The sequence below is a fragment of the Coregonus lavaretus genome (assembly GCF_964263955.1).
Source record: "Coregonus lavaretus genome assembly, chromosome: 10".
In the NCBI taxonomy this organism is placed as follows: Eukaryota; Metazoa; Chordata; class Actinopteri; order Salmoniformes; family Salmonidae; genus Coregonus; species Coregonus lavaretus.
In genome coordinates this window covers 3,453,505-3,481,346 of record NC_139997.1, presented here as the reverse complement: position 1 = coordinate 3,481,346, position 27,842 = coordinate 3,453,505, and the positions used below count along the sequence as shown (strand labels likewise).

At 45.5% G+C, this 27,842-nt stretch overlaps 1 protein-coding gene across 1 annotated transcript in view; it reads left to right on the top strand.

Annotated features, from left to right (window-relative positions):
• The first annotated feature begins 291 nt into the window (after positions 1 to 291).
• The window catches only part of LOC311136566 (uncharacterized protein), a 53,727-nt gene continuing 26,176 nt past the window's right edge, over positions 292 to 27,842 (top strand). Inside the window, exon 1 of the mRNA XM_084170751.1 lies at positions 292 to 398. The gene's annotated coding sequence lies outside the window, so the exon portion shown is untranslated. The remainder of the gene's footprint in view (positions 399 to 27,842) is intronic.

Below are 27,842 nucleotides of genomic sequence, written 5' to 3'. Positions count from 1 at the left end.
GAAGGGCACTGCAACTTCCCCAAATACCTCAAGGGAATTGAGTGGGAATTCAAGGGATTTTTTTTATTTTTTATGTCGACATGCTTGAGGCTAACATCACCTAGTCTAAACGTACACACCGCAATATGAAAAGTTCCATATGAAGAATGAGTCTCTTCTCTCCTGCGTGCGTCAGGTGTGTCAGAGAACGCCTTCGTCGTCGTTTCTGCCGGTAACACCCACACGTCGTGCACGGTTCTGCCGGTAACACCCACACGTCGTGCACGGTTCTGCCGGTAACACCCACACGTCGTGCACGGTTCTGCCGGTAACACCCACACGTCAAACTGATCCTGAAGCACCACGAGGATCCCATTTACTCCTGAACCTGAGCGCGCGCTGTCACGGTCAACGAAAAGGTATGTCGAGAACCCGTCCTTCTAACCGCGGCGGTCTGTTTTTTAAACCGATAACGAACTTTCCGCTTATATCAAAAAGTATACTGTCGCATGCAACGTGGTGTTATTACAAATATGTTATATGAATATGATTTTACTAGCTTATACAAGAACTGAAGTTTTGACATTCCAGACATCAGAGTCTGGCTGAAATGTATAGTGACAGCTTTTACCTTGGCTCCAGCTACTGACAATAGCTCATTTGTTTAATAAAGTATAGCCTTAAGCGTATGAACCTTAGCCTATCATGTTGTGTAGTAGGTCTTTGGGTTCTGGGTGTTATTGGTGTTATATTCATGTTATCATGTTTGTTAGTAGATAGCTTGTACTCTGCGCTCAATGATAACAGAATGCCTTGACTAATAGGCTAGCTAATATAAAGACAATCGGAGGGAAAACACATTTAAAGGCACTGCTTGGCTAACAGTGCTGATTGGCTAACACAGTGCTGCTTGGCTAATACAGTGCTGATTGGCTAACACAGTGCTGATTGGCTAACACAGTGCTGATTGGCTAACACAGTGCTGCTTGGCTAACACAGTGCTGATTGGCTAACAGGGGCAATACTGTATGCACAGTATAGCCAAATAGGTCACATGGATATAAAATATGCTTAAATTATTACACGTGATATAATGCTGTGAAACTTAATATGTTAGTATTAAATGTCAACCCTACAGTGTTTAATTTTATACATATAGGGTAGGCCTAGAGGTGTTCCCCTTCAAAGAGAGGTAAAGCTAAAAAGAGAGACTTGTTCATAGAGGATACTTCTAGGTATTGTAACAGACAGTGAAAGGCATGCGGTAGTGTTGTGCTGAAAGCTGCCAGCCTATGGGAGGGAGAACAGCCTGCTCTCCTAAAGTTTTAATGGGGGGGGGGGGGGGCATTCATTTCTTTCACACAATCAAGTAAGGAGGTAGACCGACCAGTTGAACTTGTTTCTCTGATAGCTCCTGCTAAGCCTGTTGCTCTACCAGTGTGCCTCTCACTCATTCCTTGCATTGTTATTAACATGTACCTGGCATCAGTTGGAAGGGAGTGGCCCCTTGGCCATCGTTATGAACATGTACCTGGCATCAGTTGGAAGGGAGTGGCCCCTTGGCCATTGTTATTGAGTGGAGAAGTTAATAATAGGTTGTAAAATACATACTTTCCGTCTGTGTCAGTAAAGGCATGTTGGAGTACATTGAGCAGAACTGGCTCCAGACAAGGCCACCGTAGGAATGTACGGGTCATGCCGTAACAGCTTGGGGACGTAGTGGCTGAACCGTATTTCACGAAAACCTATGGTAATCCAAAGGATCATGCCTTTGTTTTAAGAGCTAATGGTGAGATCCAGTGTATAATGAAAAATTATTTGTCAAGGCTGTGTTTGATTCCTGAAGAAGTGAAAAGACAAAAAGGATGATTGTCCATCAACACTAGTTTGTGGTTTTCATAAACCCTGTTATTGAGTAAGACTGATTAGTAGGACCATAATCCTGGTCCATTCATAAACCCTGTTATTGAGTAAGACTGATTAGTACGACCGTAATCCTGGTCCATTCATAAACCTGTTATTAGTCAAACTGATTAGTACGACCGTAATCCTGGTCCATTCATAAACCTGTTATTAGTCAAACTGATTAATGGAACCATAATCCTGGTCCATTCCATTCACACAGCAGCCCACCCTGCCATCTAAACCTGTGTGTTTAGTTTGCATATAGCTAACACTCCCTCCCTCCCTCCCTCCCTCCCGATACCTACCTACAGTGGCTTGCGAAAGTATTCACCCCACTTTGGCATTTTTCCTATTTTGTTGCCTTACAACCTGGAATTAAAATGGATTTTTTTGGGGTTTGTATCATTTGATTTACACAACATGCCTACCACTTTGAAGATGTAAAATAATTTTTGGGGTGAAACGAACAACAAATAAGACAAAAAAACTGAGAACTTGAGCGTGCATAACTATTCACCCCCCCAAAGTCAATACTTTGTAGAGCCAACTTTTGCAGCAATTACAGCTGCAAGTCTCTTGGGGTATGTCTCTATAAGCTTGGCACATCTAGCCACTGGGATTTATGCCCATTGCCCAACTGCTCCAGCTCCTTCAAATTGGATGGGTTCCGCTGGTGTACAGCAATCTTTAAGTCATACCACAGATTCTCAATTGGATTGAGGTCTGGGTTTTGACTAGGCCATTCCAAGACATTTAAATGTTTCCCCTTAAACCACTCGAGTGTTGCTTTAGCAGTATGCTTAGGGTCATTGTCCTGCTGGAAGGTGAACCGCCGTCCCAGTCTCAAATCTCTGGAAGACTGAAACAGGTTTCCCTCTATAGAAATTCCCTGTATTTAGCACCATCCATCATTTCTTCAATTCTGACCAGTTTCACAGTCCCTGCCGATTAAAAACATCCCCACAGCATGATGCTGCCACCACCATGCTTCACTGTGGGGATGGTGTTGTCGGGTGATGAGAGGTGTTGGGTTTGCGCCAGACATAGCGTTTTCCTTGATGGCCAAAAAGTTCAATTTGTGTCTCATCTGACCAGAGTACCTTCTTGCATATGTTTGGGGAGTCTCCCACATGCCTTTTGGTGAACACCAAACGTGTTTACTTATTTTTTTCTTTAAGCAATGGCTTTTTTCTGGCCACTCTTCCGTAAAGCCCAGCTCTGTGGAGTGTATGGCTTAAAGTGGTCCTATGGACAGATACTCCAATCTCCACTGTGGAGCTTTGCAGCTCCTTCAGGGTTATCTTTGGTCTCTTTGTTGCCTCTCTGATTAATGCCCTCCTTGCCTGGTCCGTGAGGTTTGGTGGGCGGCCCTCTCTTGGCAGGTAGATAGCACACAGGTGGACTTTATTTAACTAATTATGTGACTTCTGAAGGTAATTGGTTGCACCAGAACTTATTTAGGGGCTTCATAGCAAAGGGGGTGAATACATACGCACGCACCACTTTTCCGTTATTTATTTTTTAGAATTTATTGAAACAAGTATTTTTTTTTATTCCACTTCACCAATTTGGACTATTTTGTGTTTGTCCATTACATAAAATCCAAATAAAAATCCATTTAAATTACAGGTTGTAATAAAATGCAACAAAATAGGAACAACACCAAGGGGGGTGAATACTTTTGCAAGGCACTGCACCTACATACCTGCCTACATTACCATAGAGCAGAGGTATGTGAACAGAGATATGCGATTAATCAAGTATTAGGTGATTCAAGTCTTCGCACTATGCAAACACAAACAGTCCCACGACACAGGAGAGAGAGAGAGAGAGAGAGAGAGAGAGAGAGAGAGAGAAAATTAGACGTCTGTCCATGTCTGAGGACGTGGAAACTGGCCACTAGGGGCAACATTGAGTGCTGTTACCTTCAAGTAGGTTTTGGTTGTGGATGGCCGTAAGCATCTGCCTCTGATTCCAAAGGTTGCAAGTTCAAATCCAGCGATAGAAAGTTGTTTTTGATATTTTTGTTTTAAACCTATCCCAAACCTTAGCCCTTACCTTAAGAATTTGGAGTTAATGCCTGAACTTAACCCTAACCTTAAAAAGTCAGAGTTAATGCCTAAACTTAACCTTAAACACTTCAAAATTTGACGTTTGGAACAACTCCGAAATTTGACATTTGAGAAACATGGATAAACGTCTAATTCTGACGTGAGACTGTGAGAGCTGGTAGAACTCTCATGTAAATAGTCAGTTTGAACCACACCTCCCTCATATTCTTTCTTGTACACTTTAAACATAGTTCAAAGGGCCCTTAATCCTCTTGGATCCTGGAGTAACATAGGGCCCTTAATCCTGTTGGATCCTGGAGGAACATAGGGCCCTTAATCCTGTTGGATCCTGGAGTTACATAGGGCCCTTAATCCTGTTGGATCCTGGAGGAACATAGGGCCCTTAATAAAGATCTCCAACGCTACCTGTCTTGGGCTACTTTTCTTGCTTCTGGCCATGACAAGTGGATGGTTTTGAGTTTCGCTGTTACACTTTGAACGTACTGTATGTAGGTTGAACTCACTTCAGAACCAGTTTTGCTAATTTCACAGACTTCATTGCAATGTGATGGTAATGACAGTGTTGGCAATAACGGTATCGACAACTCATCGACCATCTCTCTAGTATTTCCAAGTCAAACACACATGTGCTCTGTGCATGTGTTTTATAGTTGTGAGAAATGTGCTTGTTCTATTGGAGTCTATTTCTTGACTTTGCCTTCAGGTGTTTGTGTTTTGTTCTTCAGTTCCTGCATCTGAAAGAAGTTGGCGTCCCACCAAAATATGGTCACCAATTGCTTATTACGGATTAAGCTGGTTTGAGTGAGGGTTGTCTGGGAGTGTTCTAGCTATGCTAGCCTGAGAAAACACAGGTTGGTAGGAAACACTGACAGCTCTTCTGAGTTGATGTTTGGTTAGAGCAGTGGAGGTCCGGGGAGAGGAAGGAGGTGAGAGTACCCATCCAAAGGACCCAACCCTGCACTGACCTGAGACCTGCACAGACCTGAGACCTGGCATCGTCTTCAGGTACTAAAAACACTGGATCTGACCTGAGACCTGGCATCGTCTTCAGGTACTAAAAACACTGGATCTGACCTGAGACCTGGCATTGTCTTCAGGTACTAAAAACATTGGATCTGTCTAGAGAGACTCTGCCATGTGTTTGTCTGTGTATTTACAGCGTGCTATCAAACGCCAAGCCTTCTTACTAGACGAGGTCATCTTTCCTCGGGCTCTAGATCTTCAAGAGAACAGAGACACTCCTGAGCATGGAACTAACTGTCTGTGGAGCTCTCCGCTTTCTAATCATGTGTCTGCACTTGTTAGGGCATAGAATAGTATTGTTAGGGCATAGAATAGTCTTGTTAGGGCATAGAAGAGTCTTGTTAGGGCATAGAAGAGTCTTGTTAGGGCATAGAAGAGTCTTGTTAGGGCATAGAAGAGTCTTGTTAGGGCATAGAATAGTCTTGTTAGGGCATAGAAGAGTCTTGTTAGGGCATAGAATAGTCTTGTTAGGGCATAGAAGAGTCTTGTTAGGGCATCGAAGAGTCTTGTTAGGGCATCGAAGAGTCTTGTTAGGGCATCGAAGAGTCTTGTTAGGGCATCGAAGAGTCTTGTTAGGGCATCGAAGAGTCTTGTTAGGGCATATAATAGTCTTGTTAGGGCATAGAATAGTCTTGTTAGGGCATAGAAGAGTCTTGTTAGGGCATAGAATAGTCTTGTTAGGGCATAGAATAGTCTTGTTAGGGCATAGAATAGTCTTGTTAGGGCATAGAATAGTCTTGTTAGGGCATCGACTCTTGACTCTTCTGATCTCTGCCCCTTTTGTTTCCTTGTTTGTTTGTTAGGATTTTAATGAAGATAAATAGTTGTCCAGTCAGTAACAGAAAGGTCCACACTATTAGCAGCCAACAAAGGCTTCATCAGATCTGATTTAGCAGACCATTTCCCATAAAATCACGTTTGGATTGGTCACGCCCTGGCTCTGGGGATTCTTAAATGTTGAGCCAGGGTGTGGACTTGTTATGTTATAGTTTTCTATGTTGTGTTCTAGATCGTTTAGTTTCTATGTTGGCCAGGGTGGTTCCCAATCAGAGGCAGCTGTAGCTCGTTGTCTCTGATTGGGGCCCATACTTAGGCAGCCTGGTGGCACCAGTTTATTGTGGGATCTTGTTCCGTGTGGTTTTGTTGTATTACCTAGGACTTCACGTATCGTTTTGTTGTTTTTGTTCGTGTTGTGTACACTTAATAAAAGCATGTACGCCTATCACGCTGCGCCTTGGTCCGCTTCTCATAACGATCGTGACAGGATTGGATCAAGTCAAGAGGATTGGATTGTCCCTCTGATTGTTAAGATGTGACACTATATGTTATGGCCTATGTTTTTGAGTCTCAAAGATACTATAAAACCCTATTACCTCCCTAGCTAGCTAGCATACCGGCACATGGTTAGCCATAGTCTTGATGTGTGAGCGATGTGCACTGTCAAGTGGAGTGGTTCCCCAGCAGCACCTGTTAAATGGTAAACCTGAGCTATGCCTCTCCGTGCTGTGATCACTCATGCCTTCATTGCTCAATTAAACTCTGTTACCATGGTTCCATGTAGTTAGTCGGGAGTAAAGCAATTTTTGTTTCTTAGTAGAGCAAGTAGGGAGTGTTGCAGCGTTGGGCCAGTAAATGAAAGGTTGCTGGTTCGAATCTCCGAGACGACTAGGTGAAAAATCTGTCGATGTGCCCTTGAGCAAAGGCACTTAACCCTAATCGCTCCTGTAAGTCGCTCTGAATAAGAGCGCCTGCTAAATTACTAAAATGTAACAAAACTATGCTTTGACAGAGATACTTTTAAGCGCAAATGCCGTCACAATAGTGAAAAACTGGGGGTGAAGACGTGTTATCTTGAGGGCCAGCGTGGATCCTGTGTTTTAGTACTCCTTTATTACTATCGCCAGGGTCAGGTTCAGGAGCCGCTCTCTAGGGTCTGAAAGTGCACCCTATTCCCTACACAGTGCACTACTTTGGACCAGGGCCCATAAGCTCTGATCAAATGTAGCGCACCATGTAGGGAATAGCGTTTCAGTTGCATCTAGAACTAAATACCACAGGGATGAGTCATAGTCGTAGACAGAACAGAGCACCTTGGGCAGTGCAGAGAATTCCAGTCACCTCCCCTACAGGGTGGGGTGTAACCTACCCTAACCAACCCCTACCCTACCCTACCTGATGTCACAGTGACAGCGTTATACCTTAGGTATGTTGATACTGACAGGTTAACACTGAGCAACTGACTGGCTGGAGATCAATGAAGCATTCTAACAGGTGAGATGTTATGTTGTTGCTGCGGGTGTGGTTTTAGTGAGAGGAAACGTGGGACTTAGATGGGGACTAATGTCATATCTTTTACACAGAATTGAATGTGTTGTTGATCACACAATCCTGCCTTCACTGTCAGTGCGAGTACTACACTCTTAGAAACAAAGATGCTATCTAGAACCTAAAAGGGTTCTTCGGCTGTCCCCATAGGAGAACCCTTTGAAGAACCCTTTTTGGTTCCAGGTAGAATCTTTTTGGGTTCCATGTAGAACCCTTTCCACAGAGGGTTCTACATGGAACCCAAAAGAGTTCTACTCGGTACACAAAAGGGTTCTACCTGGAACCAAAAAGGGTGCTCCTATGGGGACAGCCGAAGAACCCTTTCTGCTAGCATCATCAATAGTTTTTGTTAAACCAATACCTTGTTCTAAACATCAATGTAAAAGACTGGCATTGTAATTTCGTCATTGGTTTCATCCAAGCAATGACTGAGAGTGGCACAGGATGGAAACACATTACTACACAACAATGTCCTCTTTCTTAGAAATCACTGTCTCGGAATACAAAAATGTACTGTGGTTTTAGCCTATAATGGTTTTTAAGCTGTCGCAGCTAACTACTGATCCCCTCTGCAGTGTTAGACTGGAGGTTATGCTGGGGCCTAGGGTCTCTCTCTCTCTCTCTCTCTCTCTCTCTCTCTCTCTCTCTCTCTCTCTCTCTCTCTCTCTCTCTCTCTCTCTCTCTCTCTCTCTCTCTCTCTCTCTCTCTCTCTCTCTCTCTCTCTCTCTCTCTCTCTCTCTCTCTCTCTCTCTCTCTCTCTCTCTCTCTCTCTCTCTCTCTCTGTCTCTCTCTGTCTCTCTGTCTCTCTCTCTCTCTCTCTCTCTCTCTCTCTCTCTCTCTCCCTGTTCCACACCCATCCAGGTATTTACTGCGGTGGGTTAAAGATGAACTAGAAGTTAGGAAGAGCCTCATTAACGTTGTTAACCTGAGGGTCCTTTAAATGGCATATTAGTTAATAATCTCTTAAATGCTGTTGACTGAAAACTACCTGAGAGAATGGTAACAGAAATGAAAGGTTTCTAAATAGAGACTAAACAGTCAGGCAGCCTAGTTACTGCTCTCAATATACACTCCCAACCAGATTTAATCTTGTACGTTTCATGGGATAAATGCGCCTTATGGAAAAGGAATTAATTGTAACTTTCTGCCTAGACTATGCCATGTGTTTGTCTGTGTGTTTACAGAGTGGATCTGTCTCTCTCTCCAGAGAGTCTAGACCAGCGTTTCCCAAACTCGGTCCTGGGGAACCCAAGGGGGTTGCACGGTTTTGGTTTTTGCCCTACCACTCACTACACAAACTCAAGCTTTGATGATTTGAATCAGCTGTGTAGTGCTAGGGCAAAAACCAAAACGTGCAACCCCCTTGGGGGTCCCCGGGAACCATTTTGGTCTAGACTCTGTCTGTGTATTTACAGCGTGCTTATCAAACGCCAAGCCCTCTTACTAGACGAGGTCATCTTTCCTCAAGCTCTAGATCGTTAAAGAGACACTCCTGAGCATGGAACGTGTGCTTCCTATACACTTCTCAGATATCACTGTCGTAAAGTCTGAAGACCAACCTCCAACTTCCACATGGTACGTTCCACGTTAACCATAACTCTGGTTAGGGTTCTATGAGGGACAATCTAACCCTGGAATAGAAATACCCATGGACAGATAAGAGCTGGAGTACTGTATCGTTGTTACACAATCAGCTGTGATAGTTGGACAGAGATGAGGCAACAGGGCAACACCCTTGAATGTGTTTGTAATCGGATCCACCAGGAGTTGTTGGAACTATTTATGTGTATCTGACATCATGAGTGTGTTAGTGTGTTTTAGTGCTAGGCACATTATCCTCTTCAGTTTCTTGTTAGTGAAGTAGGAAATTTGTGGGAAGTTAAGTCTCTTTTTACTGACTGATCTTTTCGACTCGTTCAGTCAAAAGAACGAATCTTTCGACTCATTTAGTTCATTTGAGTCAGTAATGCCCAGAGCATGCAGGACCCCTTAGCAGCGAACGATGAACTGAAAACTCAAAACAGTCATGATTCTACAAGCCTCTCGTTCACATATCGTTGTGTTGTGTCGTGTCGTGTTGTGTCATCTTGTGTTGTGTTGTGTCATGTTGTGTTGTGTCGTGTTGTGTAAAAACATGTCCTTTTCAGACTTTTCTGAGACTCAGTAACCAGTGTTATCAATTATCAGTCATTAGAGATGGTTAGAAACAGTCATTAGCAGAAACTGTGAAGTACTGTTTCTCCACAGAGAGAAAATCTCCAATTTTCTTTCGTAACATTGCTCTTGAAAAGAGGAAGTAGGCGTCAGGTTCACATACTGGAATGGTTTGTGACACAGAGGGGAAAGGTGAGAGGTGAGAGGGGAAAGGTGAGAGGGGACAGGTGAGGGGAGAGGGGAGAGGGGAGAAAGTGATTATATATACAGTGCATTCGGAAAGTATTCAGACCCCTTCACTTTTTCCACATTTTGTTACGTTACAGCCTTATTCTAAAATTGATTCAATTGTTGTTTTCTCATCAACCTACACCCAAGAAACCCTGAAATATCACATTTACATAATTATTCAGTACTTTGTTGAAGCACTTTTGGCAGCGATTACAGCCTCGAGTCTTCTTGGGTATGACGCTACAAGCTTGGCACACCTGTATTTGGGGAGTTTCTCCCATTCTTCTCTGCAGAGCCTCTCAAGCTGTCAGGCTGGATGGGGAGCGTCGCTGCACAGCTATTTTCAGGTCTCTCCATAGGTGTTTGATTGGGTTCAAGTCCGGGCTCTGGGTGGGCCACTCAAGGACATTCAGAGACTTGTGCCGAAGCAACTCCTGCGTTGTCTTGGCTGTGTGCTTAGGGTCATTGTCCTGTTGGAAGGTGAACCTTCACCCTTTGCTCCGTTCATCTTTCCCTCGATCCTGACTAGTCTCCCAGTCCTTGCCGCTGAAAAACATCCCCACAGCATGATTCTGCCACCACCATGCTTCACCGTAGAGATGGTGCCAGGTTTCCTCCAGATGTGATGCTTGGCATTCGGGCCAAAGAGTTCAATCTTGGTTTCATCAGACAAGAGAATCATGTTTCTCATGGTCTGAGTCCTTTAAGTGCCTTTTGGCAAACCCCAAGTGGGCTGTCGTGCCTTTTACTGAGGAGTGGCTTCCGTCTGGCCACTCTACCATAAAGGCCTGATTGGTGGAGTGCTGCAGAGATGGTTGTCCTTCTGGAAGGTTCTCCCATCTCCACAGAGGAACTCTGGAGAACTCGGGTTCTTGGTCACCTCCCTGAACAAAGCCCTTCTACCCCGATTGATCAGTTTGGCCGGGCGGCCAGATCTAGGAAGAGTCTTGGTGGATCCAAACTTCTTCCATTTAAGAATGATGAAGGCCACTGTGTTCTTGGGGTCCTTCAATGCTGCAGACATTTTTTGGTACCCTTCCCCAGATCTGTGCCTCAACACAATCCTGTCTCAGAGCTCTACGGACGATTCCTTCAACCTCATGGCTTGGTTTTTGCTCTAACATGCACTGTCAACTGTGGGACCTTAAATAGACAGGTGTGTGCCTTTCTAAATCATGTCCAATCAATTGAATTTACCACAGGTGGACTCCAATCAAGTTGTAGAAACATCTCAAGGGTGATCAATGGAAACAGAACACACCTGAGCTCAATTTCGAGTCTCATAGCAAAGGGTCTGATTACTTATGTAAAGAAGGTATTTCTGTTTTTTATTTTTAATAAATGTGCAAAAATAATATATATATATATATATATATCACTTTATATTATATATACAGTGAAAATCGGAAAGTATTGAGACCCCTTCACTTTTTTCACATTTTGTTACATTACGGCCTTATTCTAAAATGGATAAAATAGATTTTTTCCCTCATCAATCTACACACAATACCCCATAATGACAAAGCAAAAATAGGTTTTTAGACATTTTTGCACATTTATTAAAAATAAAAAACAGAAATACCAGTAATCAGACCCTTTGCTCCATTTTGCAAATCTGACCATCATAATATCCTCCTGAAAAAAAATTATAAAGCAAATAACTAAAGAGCAGCAGTAAAATAAAATAACAGTGGGGAGGCTATATACAGGGGGGTACTGGGACAGAGTCAATTTGGGGGGGAACCGGCTAGTCGAGGTAATTGAGGTAATATGTACATGTGGGTAGAGTTAAAGTGACTTTATATAAATATAAAGTGATTATATATATATTTCTAAATATTTATTTGGTATTTTGCTATCGAGAACTCGTCAGCTAGAAAGGCCTACCTCTATCAGGCTGTGTGCTTCTCCTCCCAGCATAACACACACACACACACACACACACACACACACACACACACACACACAAACATACACACACACACAAACGCACACAAACACACACATACACACACACACACACACACACACAAACGCACACACACAAACACACACACACACAAACGCACACACACAAACACAAACGCACACGCACACGCACACGCACACAGACCTGCTGTATCAGGACCACTTCTGATGGACTGTACCTGGCTGAAAGACTAGTTAGTTGGTGGAGATACTTTATGTGCTGGGAGGGACCCTTTCTTGGTTCAGACATTACAGTGACTAACAGCCATACCTGCTCAGACCCATAGATCCATAGATCCATAGACCCATAGATCCATAGACCCATAGACCCATAGATCCATAGATCCATAGACCCATAGACCCATAGACCCATAGATCCATAGACCCATAGACCCATAGACCCATAGACCCATAGACCCATAGACCCATAGACCCATAGATCCATAGACCCATAGACTCATAGACCCATAGATCCATAGACCCATATATCCATAGACCCATAGACCCATAGACCCATAGACCCATAGATCCATAGACCCATAGATCCATAGACCCATAGACCCATAGACCCATAGACCCATAGACCCATAGACCCATAGACCCATAGATCCATAGACCCATAGACCCATAGACCCATAGACCCATAGACCCATAGACCCATACGTTCAACATGAACACTTAAACCTCCCCGACCCCCGCACTGTAGTCGAGAGGGGGTTGGGTAAACTGATCAACCAGGCAGACAAACCCTGCCCAGACATGAACACACACATTTGACTTTTAGTCATTTAGCAGACTCTCTTGTCCAGAGCGACTTACAGTTAATGCATTCATCTTAAGAAAAACTAGCTAGGTGGGACAACCACATATCACAGGCCTAGTAAGTACATTTTTTCCTTGATAAAGCAGCTACACTATCAGCAAAGTCAGAGGTAGTACTAGGGGTGTTAGTTCACGAAACGAAAGCCCCCCCCCCCCCAAAAAAAGACAATCACAGAGAAACACACACACTGATGGACTTTAGCCATGCAGGCCTGTTTAGTAGTAGTATTTATTAGGACGCCCAATTAGCTGCCGAGGTGGCGGCTTCTCTTCCTGGAGTCCAAACAGGAAACACATACATTACAATTTAGGCGTTCAGCAGACGCTCCCATCCAGAGAGACCCGCAGCTAGTGCATTCATCTGAAGATAGCCAGGCGAGACAACCACATATCACAGTCGTATCCCAACCACTTATTACATACATACTACAATGCTAAATACAGTACAAAATATATCAAAATGTCTGTGTCACTTCACAGTCCCCGTCGTGCAGTAAGGTGTCCTTTTATCTGTTTTTTTTAAATCTAGTTTTATTGCTAGCTTGTTAGCTTGTATTGCTATAGAGAGGTCATGTCAGAGGAGAGCAGGGAGTCATGCTGTAGACACAGCAACCAGCTCCCCCACAAACACAGTGTAGTCATTCACAACCCACAGAGACCACAGCCTAGAGACCACAGCCTAGAGACCACAGCCTAGAGACCACAGCCTAGAGACCACAGCCTGGAGACCACAGCCTAGAGACCACAGCCTAGAGACCACAGCCTAGAGACCACAGCCTAGAGACCACAGCCTAGAGACCACAGCCTAGAGACCCCAGCCTAGAGACCACAGCCTAGAGACCACAGCCTAGAGACCACAGCCTGGAGACCACAGCCTAGAGACCACAGCCTAGAGACCACAGCCTGGCTTAGTTGTTGCTGTATATACAGTACATAGGAAGTACAGGAAATCAACAGCATCACGCAGCAGTAGGTCACACACCACCCCTACCATGACACCACCACTACCATGACACCACCCCTACCATGACACCACCACTACCATGACACCACCCCTACCATGACACGACCCCTACCATGACACCACCCCTACCATGACACCACCACTACCATGACACCACCCCTACCATGACACGACCCCTACCATGACACCACCCCTACCATGACACCACCCCTACCATGACACGACCCCTACCATGACACCACCACTACCATGACACCACCACTACCATGACACCACCACTACCATGACACCACCCCTACCATGACACCACCCCTACCATGATACCACCCCTACCATGACACCACCCCTACCATGACACCACCCCTACCATGACACGACCCCTACCATGACACCACCCCTACCATGACACCACCCCTACCATGACACGACACCACCCCTACCATGACACGACACCACCACTACCATGACACGACACCACCACTACCATGACACGACACCACCACTACCATGACACGACACCACCCCTACCATGACACCACCACTACTATGACACGACACCACCCCTACCATGACACGACACCACCCCTACCATGACACGACACCACCACTACCATGACACGACACCACCCCTACCATGACACGACACCACCACTACCATGACACGACACCACCACTACCATGACACGACACCACCCCTACCATAACACGACACCACCACTACCATGACACGACACCACCCCTACCATGACACGACACCACCCCTACCATGACATGACACCACCACTACCATGACACGACACCACCACTACCATGACACCACCACTACCATGACACGACACCACCACCACCATGACACCACCCCTACCATGACACGACACCACCACCACCATGACACGACACCACCCCTACCATGACACGACACCACCACCACCATGACACGACACCACCCCTACCATGACACGACACCACCCCTACCATGACACGACACCACCACTACCATGACACGACACTTTCCATACCATGACACGACACCACCCCTACCATGACACGACACCACCCCTACCATGACACGACACCACCCCTACCATGACACCACCACTACCATGACACGACACCACCCCTACCATGACACGACACCACCCCTACCATGACACGACACCACCCCTACCATGACACGACACCACCACTACCATGACACGACACCACCCCTACCATGACACGACACCACCCCTACCATGACACCACCACTACCATGACACGACACCACCACTACCATGACACGACACCACCCCTACCATGACACGACACCACCACTACCATGACACGACACCACCCCTACCATGACACGACACCACCCCTACCATGACACGACACCACCACTACCATGACACGACACCACCCCTACCATGACACGACACCACCCCTACCATGACACGACACCACCCCTACCATGACACGACACCACCACTACCATGACACGACACCACCACTACCATGACACGACAGCACCCCTACCATGACACGACACCACCACTACCATGACACGACACACCCCTACCATGACACGACACCACCCCTACCATGACACGACACCACCCCTACCATGACACCACCCCTACCATGACACCACCACTACCATGACACGACACCACCCCTACCATGACACGACACCACCCCTACCATGACACGACACCACCCCTACCATGACACGACACCACCCCTACCATGACACCACCACTACCATGACACGACACCACCACTACCATGACACGACACCACCCCTACCATGACACGACACCACCCCTACCATGACACCACCACTACCATGACACCACCCCTACCATGACACCACCCCTACCATGACACCACCACTACCATGATACGACACCACCACTACCATGACACGACACCACCACTACCATGACACGACACCACCCCTACCATGACACGACACCACCCCTACCATGACACGACACCACCACTACCATGACACGACACCACCCATACCATGACACGACACCACCCCTACCATGACACCACCCCTACCATGACACCACCACTACCATGACACGACACCACCCCTACCATGACACCACCACTACCATGACACGACACCACCCCTACCATGACACGACACCACCCCTACCATGACACGACACCACCACTACCATGACACGACACCACCCCTACCATGACACGACACCACCCCTACCATGACACGACACCACCACTACCATGACACCACCACTACCATGACACGACACCACCCCTACCATGACACGACACCACCACTACCATGATACCACCCCTACCATGACACCACCACTACCATGACACGACACCACCCCTACCATGACACCACCACTACCATGACACGAACCACCCCTACCATGACACCACCACTACCATGACACGACACCACCCCTACCATGACACGACACCACCCCTACCATGACACGACACCACCCCTACCATGACACGACACCACCCCTACCATGACACCACCACTACCATGACACGACACCACCCCTACCATGACACGACACCACCCCTACCATGACACCACCCCTACCATGACACCACCACTACCATGACACGACACCACCCCTACCATGACACCACCACTACCATGACACGACACCACCCCTACCATGACACCACCACTACCATGACACGACACCACCACTACCATGACACGACACCACCCCTACCATGACACGACACCACCCCTACCATGACACGACACCACCACTACCATGACACGACACCACCCCTACCATGACACGACACCACCACTACCATGATACCACCCCTACCATGACACCACCACTACCATGACACGACACCACCCCTACCATGACACCACCACTACCATGACACGAACCACCCCTACCATGACACCACCACTACCATGACACGACACCACCCCTACCATGACACGACACCACCCCTACCATGACACGACACCACCCCTACCATGACACGACACCACCCCTACCATGACACCACCCCTACCATGACACGACACCACCCCTACCATGACACGACACCACCCCTACCATGACACGACACCACCCCTACCATGACACGACACCACCCCTACCATGACACCCCCACTACCATGACACGACACCCCCACTACCATGACACGACACCACCCCTACCATGACACGACACCACCACTACCATGACACCACCCCTACCATGACACCACCACTACCATGACACGACACCACCACTACCATGATACCACCCCTACCATGACACCACCACTACCATGACACGACACCACCCCTACCATGACACCACCACTACCATGACACGACACCACCCCTACCATGACACGACACCACCCCTACCATGACACGACACCACCCCTACCATGACACGACACCACCCCTACCATGACACCACCCCTACCATGACACGACACCACCACTACCATGACACGACACCACCCCTACCATGACACCACCACTACCATGACACGACACCACCCCTACCATGACACCACCACTACCATGACACGACACCACCCCTACCATGACACCACCACTACCATGACACGACACCACCCCTACCATGACACCACCACTACCATGACACGACACCACCCCTACCATGACACGACACCACCCCTACCATGACACGACACCACCCCTACCATGACACCACCACTACCATGACACGACACCACCACTACCATGACACGACACCACCCCTACCATGACACGACACCACCCCTACCATGACACGACACCACCCCTACCATGACACGACACCACCCCTACCATGACACGACACCACCCCTACCATGACACGACACCACCCCTACCATGACACCACCACTACCATGACACGACACCACCCCTACCATGACACCACCACTACCATGACACGACACCACCCCTACCATGACACCACCACTACCATGACATGACACCACCACTACCATGACACGACACCACCCCTACCATGACACGACACCTAACCCTAACCTTAATCCCAACCTTAAACACACTGCTAACCCTAATGCCTAACCCTAACCTTATATTAAGACCAAAAAAACAAATAGTTGTTGTCATGAATTTTTACAATATAGCCCATTTTGACATTGCAGCTGGTCTATCTAAAGGCATCCGCATGCTTCCCATCCGTAACAGTTGGGAACAGTTTGTGTATATATTATGACGACATTTAGTGACGTTTTTGTTCGTTTAGGACTTCGGCAAGGTTTTCTTCGGCTGTCCTTGCACACAGAAACATTTCTCGAGGCAAGCCGAAGTTCAGAGCCGTCTACGCCCCTTTGTCGGTCATTGGTCAACAGTAGGGATTCTTCAATTAAGTGTTTTTTGTCATTTAACGAGAGACGACTAGTTTCCATGCACATTTTTCACTTGAGAAATACCGCACCAAACATCTTAGATGTAAAATTGCGCAACTAAGATCTCCTCGGCAAAACATCAAAATTAATGACAGATTTCTTGAGTTATCTTAGATTAATTCTGACTATTTTGAGGCTGCCTACGGCGTCTCAAGGTGGACAAACAATACTATTGCCGCTTTTTCTCATTTTTGAAGCAAAGGTCTTTTAAGGGATTATGCAAGCACACTTGTTCGGTTAACCTAGCCCGAGTCCGAACCGAAGCATGTGGAAGCCTTAAGGGGAAATCGTTCAGTTCTGCCTCCAGGACAAGACTCATGACAATAAACGTCAACCTGCGAAAATATAGCAGGAAGGTGCTGGGTTCAAGATTATTTGTTTGCGGTGATGTAAGGTTTTATGCTAGCTGCTTGTGGTAAACCAGCTAACATAGTTGTTTGTTGTCAAAGCTACAGCTGGTTGTGGTGATTTGTAGTGGATCCACCCTTTTATAACAGTTGATTGAGGTGATTACCTGTTGTGGTCTCCCTGTTTTAAGTACATTGTCCTGATGTGGGGGTGGCTGGATGAAATGCTATTTGTTGCTGCTTTATTTTTAAGCAGTGTAACACAGATATGTGGTCCTCTGTAGCTCAATTGGTAGAGCATGGCGCTTGTAATGCCAGGGTAGAGGGTTCGATCCCCGGGACCACCCATACGTAAAAATGTATGCACACATGACTATAAGTCGCTTTGGATAAAAGCGTCTGCTAAATGGCATATTATTATTATTATATGGAAGCTGCCTGTATGTTATGACAGCAGCGTGTTCTGCCTCAGGGCAAAGGTAAACACAATGCTGTTGATGCTTGTCTGTCAGTGTATAGTATGATCACACACAGAAAGACAACGGTATCTAAAAAAAAAAATTTTTTAAAAGATTAGTAGTGGGCACAGGGTCTTAAGTGTGGATATTTTGGAAGAAAGGCCTTGTAAAGTTCCAGCCATGCTGGGATGGAGGATTCTTTGCTTGTAGAACTATTTTGAACTATCCCCCCCCCCCCCCCCCCCTCACTCTTCTTGGTTATCACCTGTTGTGTGTCATCCCAGATAAGACAAGTTAAAGCACATCAGTTGACTCAAGCCAGGGGTGTGTCATTGTGTTCTGGGAAAGCCTGCAGATTCCATCAGTGCTCAGAGTGGTGCCAAGGTGCCAATGTCTCAGTACAATAATGAAATGCCTCACTGCAGATCAATATACCTTAATCACACTGCGACCATGTTAGCACCTCACTGCAGATCAATATACCTTAATCACACTGCGACCATGTTAGCACCTCACTGCAGATCAATATACCTTAATCACACTGCGACCATGTTAGCACCTCACTGCAGATCAATATACCTTAATCACACTGCGACCATGTTAGCACCTCACTGCAGATCAATATACCTTAATCACACTGCGACCATGTTAGCACCTCACTGCAGATCAATATACCTTAATCACACTGCGACCATGTTAGCACCTCACTGCAGATCAATATACCTTAATCACACTGCGACCATGTTATCACCTCACTGCAGATCAATATACCTTAATCACACTGCGACCATGTTAGCACCTCACTGCAGATCAATATACCTTAATCACACTGCGACCATGTTAGCACCTCACTGCAGATCAATATACCTTAATCACACTGCGACCATGTTAGCACCTCACTGCAGATCAATATACCTTAATCACACTGCGACCATGTTAGCACCTCACTGCAGATCAATATACCTTAATCACACTGCGACCATGTTAGCACCTCACTGCAGATCAATATACCTTAATCACACTGCGACCATGTTAGCACCTCACTGCAGATCAATATACCTTAATCACACTGCGACCATGTTAGCACCTCACTGCAGATCAATATACCTTAATCACACTGCGACCATGTTAGCACCTCACTGCAGATCAATATACCTTAATCACACTGCGACCATGTTAGCACCTCACTGCAGATCAATAGCCCTTATTCACACTGCGACCATGTTAGCACCTCACTGCAGATCAATATACCTTAATCACACTGCGACCATGTTAGCACCTCACTGCAAATCAATAGGCCTTATTGGATTAAGTACATGTACTTTCCCAATCTCAAATGGAACTTTCGTTTTCGAAGGGAGACATATTTGTGTATGTGCATCAGATATTTTCCCATAGACAGCCACCAAGTGCTTTCAGTTTTGTTATGTAACCGTAAAACAAATATGTATTCCGTTGCCAAGATCAACATGGTGAGAGTAGCGGTTGATAGGCAGTGTTGTGGTCTATGTTCTTCAGTTATCCTTCAGTGTAATATTGTCCTCACTTATCACTTTCTATTGTCTCAGCCCACTGAAGAACAGCCTCAGTTTTGATGTACATTTATCTCACTATCTCGACCCATTTGGTGAGATATACTGTATCTCTTTCAACTCAGACATCTTATCATCTAATATCGTCCTCTCCTCATCTGATCAATCCTATCTGTTACAGTTTCATTCTGAGTAGTTAAAATTGTGCTGAGATGGCCTTTTTCCTTTCAACATTTGATTTGTCAACTCTCTCATCGGAGGGGGTGCTGAGGAGACATTTAGAGAAGAGGCCGACCAATATGTTGCTTTGGATCCGATACCAATTCCGTTTTTTTGGGGGGGGGGCAAAATGTACCAATGCCGATATATCTGCCGATGTACTGTTTTACGGCGGGGAAACGAAAAAGTGACATTTTTCCACGCTGAATTGTCATACATTTCCATCCAAAAGAGCAATTGTCCAACAACTCTGCTTCAAATGTTGATTTCATACATTGTGACAATAATGACATCATGAAAATCGCCGCAGGTGTTCAGATTAGCATTAGCATCCCTTTTTTTAATCCTATTTATTCAATATCAGTTATCAGTGGAATTATCGGCTGATAGCGGTAAAATGCCAATATCGGCCGATAATTTCGGGGGAACAGATATATTGGTCGGGCTCTAATTTAGAGATGTGCAATGAAGCTGTGTATCTGTCATATATGCTGCTGCAATATCGTTAACATCAAGCCATTCATTGTTTCATTATTTAAAGCTCATGATATCTTAATACTGCCCCACATTGGCTTACGTCGATTACGCCTGCACTTGTTTGAGGAACGAGTGTCGCGTAGGAATGGCACTATCTGACGTAAAACAATGAATGTACTGCCGCAGGATCAGTGTAATCTGACCTATAACAATGCACTGCCACAATATCAGTGTAATCTGACGTATAACAATGTACAGCCGCAGGATCAGTATAATCAGTATCTGTGTCAGTGTAATCAGTATCGTTATCAGTAACTGTGTAATCTGTATCTGTATCGGTGTAATCGGTATCAGTAATTGTATCAGTGTAATCAGTATCTGTATCTCTATCTGTATCGGTTTACTTGGTATCGGTAACTGTATAAGTGTAATCAGTATTGGTATCAGTATATGTATCGGTGTAATCGGTATCGGTATCCATAACTGTATCAGTGTAATCAGTATCGGGATCGGTAACTGTATCGGTGTAATCCGTGTAATCTATATCTGTATCAGTAAATGTATCCGTGTAATCAGTATCGGTATCGGTAACTGTATCGGTGTAATCGGTATTGGTATCGGTGTAATCAGTATACCTATCTGTGTATGTACCTGTGTAATCGGTATTGGTATCGGTAACTGTGTCGGTGTAATCGGTATCAGTAACTGTATCGGTATAATCGATATCGGTATATGTATCAGTGTAATCGGTACCTGTAACTGTATCTGTGTAATCAGTAGCGGCATTGGTATATGTATCAGTGTAATCATTGTAATAGGTATCTGTGTGAGTAACTGTATCAGTGTAATCTGTATCTGTATCAGTAACTGTATCAGTGTAATCAGTATCTGTATCAGTAACTATATCCGTGTAATCAGTATCGATAACTGTCAGTGTAATCAGTATCTGTATCTGTGTAATCGGTATCAGTATATGTATGTGTAATCAGTATCGGTATCGGTATATGTGTCCGTGTAATCGGTATCTGTATCAGTAACTATATCAGTGTAATCGGTGTAATCGGTATCTGTATCAGTAACTATATCGGTGTAATCAGTATCGGTAACTGTGTCAGTGTAATCAGTATCTGTATCTGTGTAATCAGTATATGTATCGGTAGCTGTATCAGTGTAATCAGTATCTGTATCTGTGTAATCAGTATATGTATCAGTAACTGTATCTGTGTAATCTGTGTAGTCGGTATCTGTATATGTAACTGTATCAGTGTAATCAGTATTTGTATCAGTATCTGTATCAGTGTAATCGGTATCTGTACCAGTAACTATATTGGTGTAATCAGTATATGTATCAGTAACTGTATCAGTGTAATCAGTATCGGTAACTGTATCAGTGTAATCTGTGTAATCAGTATCTGTATCGGTAACTATATCAGTGTAATCAGTATCTGTATCGTTAACTGTGTCAGTGTAATCAGTATCTGTATCAGTGTAATCAGTATCTGTATCGTTCAGTTCTGCCTCCAGGACAAGACTCATGACAATAAACGTCAACCTGCGAAAATATAGCAGGAAGGTGCTGGGTTCAAGATTATTTGTTTGCGGTGATGTAAGGTGTTATGCTAGCTGCTTGTGGTAAACCAGCTAACATAGTTGTTTGTTGTCAAAGCTACAGCTGGTTGTGGTGATTTGTAGTGGATCCACCCTTTTATAACAGTTGATTGAGGTGATTACCTGTTGTGGTCTCCCTGTTTTAACTACATTATCCTGATGTGGGGGTGGCTGGATGAAATGCTATTTGTTGCTGCTTTATTTTTAAGCAGTGTAACACAGATATGTGGTCCTCTGTAGCTCAATTGGTAGAGCATGGCGCTTGTAATGCCAGGGTAGAGGGTTCGATCCCCGGGACCACCCATACGTAAAAATGTATGCACACATGACTATAAGTCGCTTTGGATAAAAGCGTCTGCTAAATGGCATATTATTATTATTATATGGAAGCTGCCTGTATGTTATGACAGCAGCGTGTTCTGCCTCAGGGCAAAGGTAAACACAATGCTGTTGATGCTTGTCTGTCAGTGTATAGTATGATCACACACAGAAAGACAACGGTATCTAAAAAAAAAAAAGTTTTTAAAAGATTAGTAGTGGGCACAGGGTCTTAAGTGTGGATATTTTGGAAGAAAGGCCTTGTAAAGTTCCAGCCATGCTGGGATGGAGGATTCTTTGCTTGTAGAACTATTTTGAACTACCCCCCCCCCCCCCCCCCCCCCCCCCTCACTCTTCTTGGTTATCACCTGTTGTGTGTCATCCCAGATAAGACAAGTTAAAGCACATCAGTTGACTCAAGCCAGGGGTGTGTCATTGTGTTCTGGGAAAGCCTGCAGATTCCATCAGTGCTCAGAGTGGTGCCAAGGTGCCAATGTCTCAGTACAATAATGAAATGCCTCACTGCAGATCAATATACCTTAATCACACTGCGACCATGTTAGCACCTCACTGCAGATCAATATACCTTAATCACACTGCGACCATGTTAGCACCTCACTGCAGATCAATATACCTTAATCACACTGCGACCATGTTAGCACCTCACTGCAGATCAATAGCCCTTAATCACACTGCGACCATGTTAGCACCTCACTGCAGATCAATAGGCCTTATTGGATTAAGTACATGTACTTTCCCAATCTCAAATGGAACTTTCGTTTTCGAAGAGAGACATATTTGTGTATGTGCATCAGATATTTTCCCATAGACAGCCACCAAGTGCTTTCAGTTTTGTTATGTAACCGTAAAACAAATATGTATTCCGTTGCCAAGATCAACATGGTGAGAGTAGCGGTTGATAGGCAGTGTTGTGGTCTATGTTCTTCAGTTATCCTTCAGTGTAATATTGTCCTCACTTATCACGTTCTATTGTCTCAGTCCACTGAAGAACAGCCTCAGTTTTGATGTACATTTATCTCATTATCTCAACACCCATTTGGTGAGATATACTGTATCTCACCAAAAAAAGATGGCGAAGTAGTGCAGTCCGAAGTAGTGCGTTTCCAAGATGGCGAAGTAGTGCAGTCCTGTTATTGTCGTGTGTCTGTAAATAGCCTGTAAATACCTTGTTTTTTTTGTATTTTTCGTACCTATTTCCCTATCAGACTTTTCATCCTTCTACAAAATATACTTTCCTGCAACCCGCCTCACTCAATGTGGAACGGATTCTATTATTGACTTACCTTTTATCTAGAATCTCCAGTGAAACTAGCTAGCCAGCTAGCCAGCTAACTAGCTACTTGCTATTAGCCTTAGCTAGCGGTGTTTCACCCAGAACATTGGATTTTTTTCTGCGGGATTAATTTTAATCACTGGACATTGATCACCGGATATTCGGCCAGTCTGCACAGCGCGTTATCGACCCAGAACATATCAGTTTTTCCGCTGGAATCACTGAATCACTGGACCTTTAACTCCGGATTCGTCGCTACCAGCTAGCTACAACAAAACGGACGCTGTGGTCTGGCTAATTATCCTGAGCTAGGCCCATCTCCCGGCTATCTACCTCTCTGTCAACCGGACGGGACCACCTAGTATTGACACGGAGCCCCGCCGATCCTACACGACTGGTCTGCCGACGAAATCGTCTGATGTGGTTACGACGTTAACCACGAAGATTCCATCCATCTGCTAGCCCTGGCCCGCTAGCACACGCTAGCCGTAGCCTCTTACTATTGCTTCACCACCGGACCTTATGATAACTCAGCTATACAGCTGATATCTGCTGGACTGTTCCTTTTTACGGTACTACATCCTGTTTATGTTTAGCCTCAGCCCAAACATGGTTAGTTTATTGTTGTTTCGGTTATTTCTAATTGTACTATATCACTGTAGACCCCCCAGCCTAGCTAAACCTGCCTTAGTTAGCTCCTTCGCACCTCCCCCTATACACGCGGAGACCGACTCAATTGATGACTCTAGCGATGCTATCTCTTTCATAGTTACCCAACGCTTAGGGTTACCTCCACTTTACTCATATCCTTCCATATCCTTGTCTGTACATAATGCCCTGAATCTTTTCTATAACACCCGGAAATCTGCCCCCTTTATTCTATGTACCCAACGCACTAGAAGACCAGTTCTTAAAGCCTTTAGCCATATCCTTATTCTAGTCCTCCTCTGTTCCTCTGGTGATGTAGAGGCTAACCCAGGCCCTGCAGCCCTCAGTATCACTCCTACTCCCCAGGCGCTATCATTTGATGACTTCTGTAATCGCAAAAGTCTTGGTTTCTTGCACATAAATATCAGAAGTCTACTTCCTAAGTTTGAGTTATTCACTGCGTTAGCACACTCTGCCAACCCTGATGTTCTAGCAGTGTCTGAATCCTGGCTCAGGAAGGCCACCAAAAATTCTGAAATTTCCATCCCCAACTATAACATTTTCCGTCTAGATAGAACTGCCAAAGGGGGTGGAGTTGCAATCTACTGTAGAGATAGCCTGCAGAGCTCTATCATACTATCCAGGTCTGTGCCCAAACAGTTTGAGCTTCTACTTCTAAAAATCCACCTTTCCAGAAATAAGTCTCTCACTGTTGCCGCTTGCTACAGACCCCCCTCAGCCCCCAGCTGTGCCCTGGACACCATATGTGAATTGATTGCCCCCCATTTATCCTCAGAGTTTGTACTGCTTGGTGACCTAAATTGGGATATGCTTAATACCCCAGCCATCCTACAATCCAAGCTAGATGCCCTCAACCTCACGCAAATTATCAACGAACCTACCAGGTACAACCCTAAATCCGTAAACATGGGTACCCTCATAGATATCATCCTGACTAACATACCCTCTAAATACACCTCAGCTGTCTTCAACCAGGATCTCAGCGATCACTGCCTTATTGCCTGCGTCCGTAACGGGTCCGCGGTCAAACGACCACCCCTCATCACTGTCAAACGCTCCCTAAAACACTTTAGCGAGGAGGCCTTCCTAATTGACCTGGCACAGGTATCCTGGATGGATATAGATCTCATTCCGTCAGTAGAGGATGCCTGGTTGTTCCTTAAAAGTAATTTCCTCTCAATCTTAAATAAACATGCCCCATTAAAAAAATACAGAACTAAGAACCGATATAGCCCCTGGTTCTCCTCAGACTTGACTGCCCTTGACCAGCACAAAAACATCCTGTGGCGTACAGCATTAGCATCAAATAGCCCCCGCGATATGCAACTTTTCAGGGAAGTTAGGAACCAATATACACAAGCAGTCAGGAAAGCAAAGGCTAACTTTTTCAAACAGAAATTTGCATCCTGTAGCACTAACTCCAAAAAGTTTTGGGACACTGTAAAGTCCATGGAGAATAAGAGCACTTCCTCCCAGCTGCCCACTGCACTGAGGCTAGGAAACACTATCACCACCGATAAATCTACAATAATCGAGAATTTCAACAAGCATTTTGCTACAGCTGGCCATGCTTTCCATCTGGCTACCACTAACCCGGCCACCAACTCTGCACCCTCTGCTGCAACTTGCCCATGCCCCCCCCGCTTTTCCTTCACACAAATTCAGACAGCTGATGTTTTGAAAGCGCTGCAAAATCTGGACCCCTACAAATCAGCTGGGCTAGACAATCTGGACCCTTTCTTTCCAAAACTAGCCGCTGAAATTGTCGCTACCCCTATTACTAGTCTGTTTAACCTCTCTTTCATAACGTCTGAGATCCCCAGAGATTGGAAAGCTGCCGCGGTCATCCCCCTCTTCAAAGGGGGTGACACTCTAGATCCAAACTGCTACAGACCTATATCCATCCTGCCCTGCCTTTCGAAAGTATTCGAAAGCCAAGTTAACAAACAGATCATCGACCATTTCGAATACCACCTTACCTTCTCCGCTATGCAATCCGGTTTCCGAGCTGGTCACGGGTGCACTTCAGCCACGCTCAAGGTCCTAAACGATATTATAACCGCGATTGATAATAGACAGTACTGTGCAGCCGTCTTCATCGACCTGGCCAAGGCTTTCGACTCTGTCAACCACCGCATTCTTATTGGCAGACTAAATAGCCTTGGTTTCTCAAATGACTGCCTCGCCTGGTTCACCAACTACTTCTCAGATAGAGTTCAGTGTGTCAAATCGGAGGGCCTGTTGTCTGGACCTATGGCAGTCTCTATGGGGGTGCCACAGGGTTCAATTCTTGGGCCGACACTTTTCTCCGTGTATATCAATGATGTCGCTCTTGCTGCTGGTGACTCTCAGATTCACCTCTACGCAGACGACACCATTTTGTATACATCTGGCCCTTCATTGGACACTGTGTTAACAAACCTCCAAACGAGCTTCAATGCCATACAACAATCCTTCAGTAGCCTCCAACTGCTCTTAAACACTAGTAAAACTAAATGCATGCTTTTCAATCGAACGCTGCTGGCACCCGCCCACCCGACTAGAATCACCACTCTCGACGGGTCTGACCTAGAGTATGTGGACAACTACAAATACCTAGGTGTCTGGTTAGACTGTAAACTCAACTTCCAGACTCACATAAAGAATCTCCAATCCAAAGTTAAATCTAGAATCGGCTTCCTATTTCGCAATAAAGCCTCCTTCACTCATGCTGCCAAACATGCCCTCGTAAAACTGACTATCCTACCGATCCTTGACTTCGGCGATGTAATTTACAAAATAGCCTCCAACACTCTACTCAGCAAATTGGATGTAGTCTATCACAGTGCCATCCGTTTTGTCTCCAAAGCCCCATACACTACCCACCACTGTGACCTGTACGCTCTTGTTGGCTGGTCCTCACTACATGTTCGTCGTCAAACCCACTGGCTCCAGGCCATCTATAAATCACTGCTAGGCAAATCCCCGCCTTATCTTAGCTCATTGGTCACCATAGCAGCACCCACCCGTAGTCTGCGCTCCAGCAGGTATATCTCACTGGTCATTCCCAAAGCCAACACCTCCTTTGGCCGCCATTCCTTCCAGTTCTCTGCT